At 43.4% G+C, this 11,609-nt stretch overlaps 1 long non-coding RNA gene across 1 annotated transcript; it reads left to right on the top strand.

Moving 5' to 3' along the window:
- Positions 1 to 553: 553 nt before the first annotated feature.
- Positions 554 to 11,375, top strand: LOC138735551 (uncharacterized). The gene is made up of 4 exons (XR_011339763.1): positions 554 to 664; positions 8,264 to 8,314; positions 8,843 to 9,006; positions 10,633 to 11,375. It is a non-coding gene; the product is annotated as an uncharacterized lncRNA (long non-coding RNA).
- The last annotated feature ends 234 nt before the right edge of the window (positions 11,376 to 11,609 follow it).

The raw sequence follows: 11,609 nt of genomic DNA, 5'->3' as shown, positions 1-11,609 counted from the left end.
TCCCTACCTCACACCGATAACCCTGTATATTTCTTGCATCCTGTGCCTGCCGAAGAGTCTTTTAAATGTTCCTATTGTACCGGCCTACACCACCACCCTGGCAAGACATTCCAGGCACCCCTCATGTCTCCCCTCAACTTTCCTCTGCTCACCTTGTACAGATGTCCTCTGGTATTTGCCTTGGCTGCCCTGGGAAAATCGTGCTGTCTGTCCACCCTCTCTATGACCCTCACTAGGGTCATTGGTTGAGAGAGAGAGAGAGAGAGAGAGAGAGAGAGAGAGAGAGAAAGAGAGAGAGCCCTTTTGCTTTGTAAAATGAGTGCCTAAGGAGTGTGTGAGGGATGAGTGAGGTGGCAGGGTGTGCATGAATGAATTTGGAAGGAAGTTGGCAAACTCTCACTTGGGAAAACAAGCATTCCTAACTGGTGACAGCAAACAAAATAGGAAATATTTGGTTTATCTATAGAACGTAAGCAAATAATCCAACATTCCAGCGATATAAATAAATGGATAATCATTGTTTCTTTAACTCTTGTTATTAACGAGCCAGATGACCCTGCAACAAAATGAAAACTGTAATAACATCTTATACTCGGTGTTGTGCCTCCTTGTTCTGCTTGATCATCTGCTGGTTATTGGCCCTCTCGATTCTCCTCTCCCACAGGTAAAAATGATCAATTCGATGAACACTTTTCTATCAAAGCTTCTCTTGGCATAAGTTTGAGTCTCCGTGCTGGCGTTATCTGGAAGCCATTTAGTGAACCAAAATCCTTTTTAGCATTAAAGCCTGAGGCAGACATGATAGGAATTGTTTATAATTACCCAGAGGAGTTAGAGTGATGGATGTTGTAATATGGCTCCATTGAATGTGCGTCCCATGTCAACAATATAGAAACTACATCAGCCAGGCTCTTTTTTTCAATCCAAGGTAATAGCAGGAAAATGTAACGATGCTTTGCAGAGAAGCCAAGATTCCTGTCAGAAGTGTTCATGAAGGTATACAGAAAATAAAAAGTAACATTAAAATAGATATATTGCAAGTCTTAACTGTGTGCTGGCCCTTATTTCTCATTGAAATCTCTCACAGAGAACAAACAAAAGCCGCTGAGGGAAATTTCAACGAGATTCAGAATATTTACAGGTGCCCTTTTATTGGCTAATTCTGACTATACGTCGTGATGTGTGGATTTTTTTTTTGAATTTCAAGACCAATGGCTTTAATTTCCATTTGCTCGTTATGGGCAAAGACTCAACCTAGATGTTGTCATGAACATTTGCTGCTTTTTGAATCTGTAACATGACCTAACTGGGTAAAAGTATGACACTGGAATTACCATTTATATAGCCTGAAGATTTATGGTGAATTATTGAATCTACAATCAGCCTTGTTACACTGTTTGTAGTCAATATAAAGTTATGTTGTCCCAGTGGATGGAATCAGATCCTTGTGTGGGAGTGGAGGAGTGAGGTAATGAAAGTGTTTGGAAAGGATTGATCCACACTACATTGTCATGCACGTGTTTTATATTACATTCTGGAAAATAAATAATTATTGCTTTCCTCAACATTGCAGTTAATAAGTAAATCGCTGCATAAATAAAATATTTTGAAAAAAAAGTCGTAAATTGAATATTTGAAAATCTGTGTACAAATGGTGCTAATGTGAGTTCCGTCAGTCCTGCCTGAACTGGCAACACAGCTTTTCTTCTTCCTCGTAGAGTCACACAGCAAGGAAACCAGTCCTTTACCATGTCCTATAATACATTCATCTGCACAAATTGCACCTTTTCTCTTTCATACCACACACAAAAATTCAGGAGAAATTCTGCCTATCTCTTACCACTGTCCAGAACCTAATTCACCTATCACTTACCTAAATGCTAGGGGCAATTGGCAGTGACAAGTTAATGAACCAATGAACACATTGTTTACTTGTATATATATTTTCTTGAGTAGTTTTTTGCACGACCAATAAGTGGTATTTCTGCCTCACCCACGGGATAAAGAATCTCAGAGTTGTGTGATATCGTACATGTACTCTGACAATAAGTGTGAATCTTCTCCCACCCTCCAAAATATCTGGGGTTGTAGTTAATGGGGTGTAATTATGCATCACTGTTCTCAATGGCCTCATTTGGCTGCAAATAAATGTAAAATTTAAAGGAAACTGGAGAAGTCAATGTTAATGCCACCTGGTTAGCGACCTCTTGTTGTGTTCCCAGCATGAGAACCAGTGAGATATTGCCGAATCTAGGCTCCACTTCATGCAGACCCGGTGTAGAGCTCGTCGAAAGAACCAAAGACTTGTTGATCTGTACTATCGCACCCGGTCCATTTTACTTTTCTGCGGTGTTGGCGTCTCCTAGGTCCGTCTGGTTTAGCGCACTGTTGAGCTTTCAAAGAGCATGCAGCATTTTAATTGTGCGCACCATCATCAGACTCGCCGTCTGATTGGTCAGGAACTGCACGATTCATTTATTTGTTTTTAACATTTAGACATACAGGCCATTTTGGCTCACGAGTCCGTGCTGCCCAATTTTACACCCCATTAACCTCCAACCCCGGTACGCTTTGAACGGAGGGAAGAAACCGGAGCCCCCGGAGAATATTCACGTAGACACAGGGAGAACATACATACTCCTTACAGACAGTGCGGGATGTGAACCCTGGTCTTGATTGCTAGCGCTGTAATAGTGTTGCACTAACTGCAACACCAACCATGCCACCCCAACATGTAAATTGAATGCTGAGAGCATTTACATGGAACATAGGATTGTACAACAAAGAAACAGGGTCTTCCACCCACCCAAACATCAGACAAGATGATCCAATAAAAGTAAGTCACAGATGCCTGCAAATGATCTGAAACCCTCGTTCCCCTGCATAGCCATATGTGCATTAAGAAGCCTCTTAAATGCTACTCTTGCACCTGCTTTCATCACTACTCCTGTTCCAGGCACCCACCACCCTTCATGTAAAAAACCTGCCCTGCACATCTCCTTTAAATTTCCCCCTACCTCACCCCTACCTCTAGTATGCAGTGCAATTACCCTGGGACAAAGGTTCCAATGTGGAAGTATAGTTTAGATATCAATGCTTAAGGCTTTTGCTGTTAGAATTAGAAGGCAGCTTACAATTATAAAATGGCTAATATCATTTAGTTTGTCACAAAATGGCTGAACTCATTTGCAAACTTGTGGACCTTGCTAAGATAGAGATATGAAATGGCTTGCATAAACATAATTAAAATTGAAATAAAGCTGGCATAAACATCATTAAAATTGTATCCAAGGTAATGTTGATTATTTAGCTGACAAAACACATACCATTCTTTGTGTAAGATAAACAACAGAAAACCGAGGTGAGAACATGATTTTTTTAATGATAAAATGAATTAATCCAAAGGTGGGAGTCACTTCTACTCCTTACCTATTTGAAATTGTATAAATATAGAATGAAATCTCTGTATCTTTGGAGTGAGAGCTAAAGGCTTCAGACAGGTATCAGATATTGACCTTTTCTGATCAGCCTTACTCACTTCCAAAACACGAATTGATTATTACTGAAATAAAGATTTGTATGCTTTAAAGTGATACTTTGCTGTGTGTGTGTTCTATTCTGTTGTCTAATTTCATATCAGTGCAGGCTGACTTTCACATTGGTGTAATCTGCAGGATCTCGCAGAATTTATTGACACTGATAGAATAAGTGGCAACAGTAAGACCAGATCTTCAGACGGAGTTGACAGTGCACCTCCGGGACTCTTGAGCCTGGACTCCATAGCCCACTCCCGGGAATACTGTGGTCCCCTGTTCAAGGTTGATCTGGTTCCCTGCTGAGATCCATTTAAAAAAAAGAGAAATAAAGCATACAGATCTTTATTTCAGCAATAATCAATTTGTATACAGGAAGTGAGTAAGGCCATTCAGGAGGGGTCAACGTCTGATATTTGTCTGAAGCCTTTAGCTCTCACTCCAAAGATACAGAGATTTCATTCTATATTTATACAATTTCAAATGGGAAAGGGATAGAAGTGACCCCCACCTTTGAATTACTTCATTTTATGATTAAAAAAACGCTCTCAGCTTTGTTTTCTGCTGTTTATCTTACACAAAGAATGGTATGTGTTTTGTCAGTACATTACAACGAGATAGACAACAGACTCGCCAAGGCAAATAGCGCCTTTGGAAGACTACACAAAAGAGTCTGGAAAAACAACCAACTGAAAAACCTCACAAACATTAGTGTATACAGAGCCGTTGTCATATCCACACTCCTGTTCGGCTCCGAATCATGGGTCCTCTACCGGCATCACCTACGGCTCCTAGAACGCTTCCACCAGCGTTGTCTCCGCTCCATCCTCAACATTCATTGGAGCAACTTCATCTCCAACATCGAAGTACTCGAGATGGCAGAGGCCGACAGCATCGAATCCACGCTGCTGAAGATCCAACTGCGCTGGGTAGGTCACGTCTCCAGAATGGAGGACCATCGCCTTCCCAAGATCGTGTTATATGGCGAGCTCTCCACTGGCCACCGAGACAGAGGTGCACCAAAGAAGAGGTACAAGGACTGCCTAAATAAATCTCTTGGTGCCTGCCACATTGACCACCGCCAGTGGGCTGATATCGCCTCAAACCGTGCATCTTGGCGCCTCACAGTTCGGCGGGCAGCAACCTCCTTTGAAGAAGACCGCAGAGCCCACCTCACTGACAAAAGACAAAGGAGTAAAAACCCAACACCCAACCCCAACCCACCAATTTTCCCTTGCAACCGCTGCAACCATGTCTGCCTGTCCCGCATCGGACTTGTCAGCCACAAACGAGCCTGCAGCTGACGTGGACATTATCCCTCCATAAATCTTTGTCCGCGAAGCCAAGCCAAAGAAGAAGAAGACCTTGAAGGATACAATTTTAATTATGTTTATGTAAGCAATTTCTTATCTCTGTCTTAGCAAGGTCCACAACCTGCTTGTAAAATGAATTCAGCCATTTTGTGACAGACTATATGATTTTAGCAATTATAAGCTGCCTTCTAATTCAAACAGCAAAAGCTTTAACTACTGAGATATAAATTATACTTTCACACCAACTGGTCCATCCTATCGACACCTCTCATAATTTTATAAATCGATCAGGTTTACCCTCACTTCCCGATGCTCCAGATAAAGCAACCCAGGTTTGTCCAATCTCTCATGTGAGCTCATACAAACAGCGTCTGGTAAGTCTCTTCCATACTTTTCCCTCATCCTCCTGGAATGGGGATGAGCAAAATTTCTCAAATTTCTCTATGCTGAAGAAAAATTGGTCTCCCACCTGCTGGGGAATGCCCTGTCCCTCTTCACCCAGCTTCCTGCACCTGCTGGGGAATGCCCTGTTCCTCTCCCCACAGCTTCCCCCACCTGCTGGGGAATGCCCTGTCCCTCTCCGCCCAGCCTCCCCCACCTGCTGGGAAATGCCCTGATCCTCTCCCCACTGATGGTTGAAGCTTACATTCTCTTGCTCCCCCACCTTCCCCGACCACCCATCTATTGCCTGGTGCATGGTAATTAAAACATGCAGTACTGGAATGTCTCAGCAGCTCAAACAACATCTGTGGAATAAAGAAACTGCGATATGCCGAGGGCTGAAATGGTTAATGTGGGGTGGGGGGGGTGGAAATAGATTTAATGTACTTGGGAATAAGTACAGGGGCATGTTAGAGGTAAGCTTTTCACATATTGAGTGGTGGGTACATGGAATGCGCTGCTGGCAATATGGGGGAGGCCGGGACGATAGGATATTTTAAGAGACTATTGGATAGTGAGAAAAATGCAGTAGGAAAATTCTCAACAGTTGTTTGAGCAGGTTATTAGGTCGGCACAACACTGTGGGCTGAAGGGCCTGTACTGTGCTGCAGAATTTGATGTCCTATGATGTTTCAGTTGGGAGACCTGATCAACAGGGTCCGCTGGCGGCTTCCTGCATTTTCCATTCTTATTTAGATTTTTGAGTTGGCCTTTATTTGATCTTTTTCTGACTTCACTGCTATAGAAGGTCAATGCTGACAGAAATTGTTAAACAGAGGATGTGCATGTTCATGGAAAAACTCATGCCTACTGCCTTAGAAGATGAACTGGGGGAATTTAGTACAAATGGAGCCTATCTTAATGAAAAAGTCCCAAATTTAATTTCAGCCTGCCAAGTTTCTTGCCTCATATTGCTAAGTTGCAATTGACAGAACTGCCTGTCGGAATTTGCACAGTTGATGGACACTTAATGTTAGTCATGAAATGTGAGATACAATTGTTTCCTCCGATGACACATCTTTGTCTCAGACTCTACCACAGTATTAACACCTCAGTACTGTGTCTGTCAGAAAAATTATTGGCAACATTGGTTATGTTTCTGTCTTGAAGCCAATACTGCTGTTTAACACTGCATTGTGGCAATGGATGTGTAGCTGATTGAAGATATTTTGCTGGATAACCATAGAACCATAAAACATTACAACACAGAAACAGGTCCCATCGGCCTTTCTAGGCTGTGCTGAACCATTTTTCTGCCTCATCCTTTATAGTGAACTGGGATTCACTGGAGGTGAGCTGTACTGACGACTGGTCCCACCTCCCACCTTCCAGCTCCTCTCCCGGGGGCCCGTATATAACCCTGGTTTCCCGCCTAATCCCAAAGCCACTCTGAAACCTGTGTTGTAAGCTAATAAAAGTGCAAGTTCTCCCTCCAGTCGAGTGTGAGCTTTTATCTATGCTACAATTTTATTAGCTTACTACTCAAGCCCAGTATGCTGTTAATAGACCCCCAGTCCCCCGAAGTGGCTGAGGAGATCGCATATTGGCTTGGATGCTTCCAGGCCTATCTGTACGCGACCAGGGATGTCTTCCATACAGAGGAGCTCTGGAGGTCGGCGCTCATCTCAAGGGTAGGGACGAAGGGATACGCAGTCATCTGAGACTGCCCGACATACAAGGCCGTCATCGATGTGCTAAAGACCCAATAATGAAGGCCCCAAATGAAGTCCTAACGAGGCACCAGCTCACCCTATGCCACCGACAACCCAGAGAGTTGATTGATGACTACCTGCTGGATTTGCAGACGCTGGCTAAAAAATACAGGTATGAAATAGATTTGGGCTGCGTCCAAGAAGATGAACAAATCTGGGACACCCTGGTTGCAGGGGTCTGCTCGAGGTATGTGAGGTGGTGACTGCTCGAGTCGGGAAGGAAGGACCTCTCTAGCCACCTCGAGCTGGCCAAATCACTGGAACAGGCCAGTCTCGAGAACGACGACCTTGAGGCCTGCAAACATGCGCTCTCGGGTGAGCACCTCCAAGGACTGGCGGTCCCTGCTCTAACGGCTGTTGCTTCCTGAGCCCGGGAGTGCTTTTTCTGAACCAAGGGACAGCACCCTCATGCCCACTACCCGGCTAAACACTTGGTGTGCTCTAGCTGTGGGAAGAAGGGACATTGGGCGAAAGTCTGCCACTTGAAGGGAGGTCCGGGGAAGTCCTCAGCCTGTACTGCTCCTGGATCTGATTCCAGCCTCAAGTTGTCTGCGCCAAACTTGCCCGAGATCGCTTCCTGCGCAACTTGCCACCTACGGAAAAGGCACGAAAAGGCACGGCAGCCATCTTGTGGTGGCCTGATTTTTGAATTCAGCACCTTCATCATCGGAGGAGGAAGGAGGGCGGCCATCTTGCCGTGCCATGAAGCTGGCATCACCTTAACTGCACAGGTCGACTCAGGACGGAAGGGGCTACTCGAGGGAAGAACAAGGCATTTCCAACGTCCTCAACCAGAATAAACCTCACCAGCTCAGCAACTCGATGGTGACGGTGAAGGTAAATGGACATTCAACCAAGTGCCTGATTGACACAGGCTCCACGGAAAGTTTCATAGACTCACGGACTGTGCAAAATATAACTTAAAAATGTACCCGTCTAATTATCAAATCTTCCTAGCATCCCAGTCCCATTCGGCATGTGTATAGAAACATTGTATAGTCTGTCATTTGAAGGGGGGGAATTTTGTAAATTTCGCATATATATTTTAGATTAATTGTGTTCTGCAGTATTATTGGGTCTGGACTTACTGTGTCACTTTAAAAGCATGACCTTGGAGTTTTCAAGGAGCCCAAGGTCCCCTGATGCTAAGGTGCTCCACCAGGATCTGCAGACCCATGGACCACCTGAATCTGTAAATAATATAGTAAATATTTCTCTTCTGTGTCTATTTCCAGCTTCTGATCCTTGTTCTCTTCATCCACAGGCCCTTATTCTGAAGGAAGGGGTGAATGTACTGAACTGGGATTCACTTGAGGTGTGTTGTACTGACGACTGGTCCTGCCTTCTGGCTTCTCCCCTGGGGGCCTGCATATAATCTTGGTTTCCCGCCTAAACCCAGAACCCCTCTGAAGCCTGTTCATGAACCCTACCTGTGTGGTAAGCTAATAAAAGCGTTAGTTCTCCCTCCAGTCACCTTTATCTACGCTACATTCATCTGGTCCATAGCCCTCCAGACCTCTCTCATCCATATACGTCCAAATTCTTCTTAAATGTTAAAATAAGATGTTAAAATTCACCACTTGAGCTGGCACCTCGTTCCACACTCCCACCACTTTCTGTGTGAAGTTCCCTCTTATGTTCCTCCTAAACATTTCCCCTTTCACCCTTAACCCATGTCCTCTGGTTTGTATCTCAGCTACCCTCAGCAGAAAAAACCTTTCTACATTTACTGTCAGTCAATTTTGACAATGCACCAATGTCCAAAGGGAATTATTTTCAGGTGATTTTCATCAGTTTCATTTTGTATGTATATTAGATGACCTATAATGTATTCCAATTGTAGCAGGGCATTTCAATTTACCGCCACTTTGCATGAAACATGGAATAAGCGAGGACTTTTGCAGCATACTCATACAGTATATTAACGTATAAATTCACCAAACCTGCTGGGTAATCCTTCATCTCCAGTGGACCAGCATGGATATTCCAGAGGCCAAGACGCTGAAGGTAAAAATGTATTCTTGTGATGAATACCTTCGTGAGACATATTCACCTTTGTTTTGTTCAGTGGCCTGTGCTGCTGGGAAGAAGTACCTTTGATAAAGCTGCAACGACTACTGCATTTTGTTCTGGGCACCTTATTTCAAAAACATACCTGTCTTGGGAAGATATAGAACTAAGAACCACAGAATCATAGAACACCACAGCACAAAAATAGGCCCTTTGGCCCATCTAGTCCATGCCAACCTATTATTTTACTTGCACCCAGACCATAACCCTCCATACGCTTCCCATCCATGTACCTATCCAATCTTCTTATAAAGTTGGAAACTGAGCCCACATCTACCACCTCTACTAACAGCTCGTTCCACACTCTCACCCACCCTCTGTGGTGGGGATGTCTGGGATCAGCCTCAAAATACAAAAATGTCCCTTTAGAGCAGAGATGAAGAGGAATGTCTTCACCCAGGATGTTGTGAATCTATGGAATTTATGACTGTGGAGGTCAAGTCATTGGGTATGTTTAAGATAGAGGTAAATAAATTCTTGATTAGGAAGAGACTCAAGGGTTATGGGGAGAAGGCATGATGAGGTTGAAATCAGCCATGATGGAATGGCAGGGCAGAGTGGATGGACCAAATGGCCTCATTCTGCTCCTATGTATCATAGTCTAATTCAGTAGTTCTCAACCTTATTTATTTTCCCCACTCACATACCACTTTCAGTATCCATAAGTACCATAGGTGCTCTGTAAGGGATTACTTAGTAAGGTATGTGAATGGGAAAAAAGGTCGAGAACCACTGGTCTAATTTTTCCGACAGCAAGGTTTCCATTATATGTCTTTTCCTATTTGATGTTGAGAAGGTGGTTTTACATTGGCTTGCAAGGCCCTTTCGTAATGGAATTAAAGTATTAAACATCTTGCTATGCATAAATCACGCTTAAGCCAAATGGATGAGAAATAGCAGATTTCTCTCCAAACAAAGCATTAATGAACCAAATGGATTCTGATTACAAACCAGTTCACTATTTTTATTTAATCAGGATTTAGAGCAGTTACTTAACTGAAATTCCCAACTGAATTACTCAAATTTAATTGCGATGTCTTCACCTGTCGAGGGCATAAGCTCTGGAATTCTCTTCCATGATCCCTTCATCTCCTCTCATTGCTTCTTTAAGATGCTCCTTGGAACTTGTGACCTCAATGAGGCTTTTGATGATCACGTCTAACACCTCGTTATGTGTCTCCCCCTGTCAATGTTTGCATTGTAACAACATAAGAAATTAGAAGCAGGATTAGGTCCTTTGTTTTCTGGCAGATGTTCTGCTGTTCAATATACGGCTAGCAGAGCAGTTAATGCCACGCTGTTACAGCACCAGTGAACTGGGTTCGAATCCAGTGCTGTATGTAGGGAGTTTGTATGTTCTTCCCATGAGTGCGTCTGTTTCCTGTGGGTGTACCCTTCAAAAACATACGGAGTTGTCGTTAACTCGGTGCATTTGGGCGGCACGGGCTCGTGGACTGGAAGGGCCTGTTACTGTGCTGTATGTCTAAATTTAAAATTAACAATTACACCAGGGCTAATCCATCTATGTAACTCCATATTCTTTGATTCCCTCAATATCTACAGATCTATTCAATGATGTCTTGAATATATTCAGTGATCAAGCTACTACAGCCTTCTTGGGCTGTGAAATCCAAAGACCCTCTGTTCATTGGGTGAAGACATTCCTTTTCATCTCTGCCTTGAAGAGCCAAGCCTTTACGTTGAGACTGTGGTCCCTGGTCCCAAACCTTGCAGCCAGAGGAAACATTAACTACATGTCCACCCTATCAAATCCTGTAGGAATTTTGTTTGTTTTTTAAATAGGATTTGCTCTCGTTCTGGTAAAATCAAGAAGGCATAGACCTAGTCTACATTATATCTTCAGAAGAGAAACCTGCCACCTCAAATCTCCTGAGATTGAGGCTCACTATATTAAAGGTGCCATGCAAATAAAGTTAATTGTTGGTGACAGAAGCAAGAATATAACAGAACAGGGCATTACCCTTTGTATAATGGGTGCATTGTTACTGTGAGGTATCTCCAAAGATAAAAATTTCTACATATTCTGTTTTTACCTCCTCAAGATTGGATTCTTTCATTTTTCTAATGGGCCTGTGGTTTCTGCCTCCCCTCCTTTCTTGAATAATGACATTACATTTGAAGGACAAAGTGAAGGGGTAAGTATTTTACACAGAGAGTTGTGGGTGCCTGGAATGCATTGCCAGGGGTGGTGGTGGCGGCTGGTACAATAGGGGCATGTATGAAACTCTTAAACAGACACACAAATGAAAGAAAAATAGAAGGTTATGAGGTAGGGAGGGTCGTGGGCTAAAGGTCTTGTACTGTGGTGCAAGGGTCAGTGTTGTTTACACTGGTGGTTGCAGCAGATCCACACAGATCTGCAGCTGCACCCTTTAAGTCTCAAGGATACAAATCATCAGGTCCAGGAATCTTTGCAGGCTTTAATCTAGATGTGCTATTCTCAGAAAGCGTCCCAAATGCATTCTAGGAATTTCTCCTCAGGGTACCCTTGCCAATTTAATTATTCAATCTATATAATG

The sequence above is a fragment of the Narcine bancroftii genome, chromosome 6 (assembly GCF_036971445.1).
Source record: "Narcine bancroftii isolate sNarBan1 chromosome 6, sNarBan1.hap1, whole genome shotgun sequence".
In the NCBI taxonomy this organism is placed as follows: Eukaryota; Metazoa; Chordata; class Chondrichthyes; order Torpediniformes; family Narcinidae; genus Narcine; species Narcine bancroftii.
Note: the sequence above shows the minus strand (reverse complement) of the source record. Positions and strands in the feature narration are given on the sequence as shown.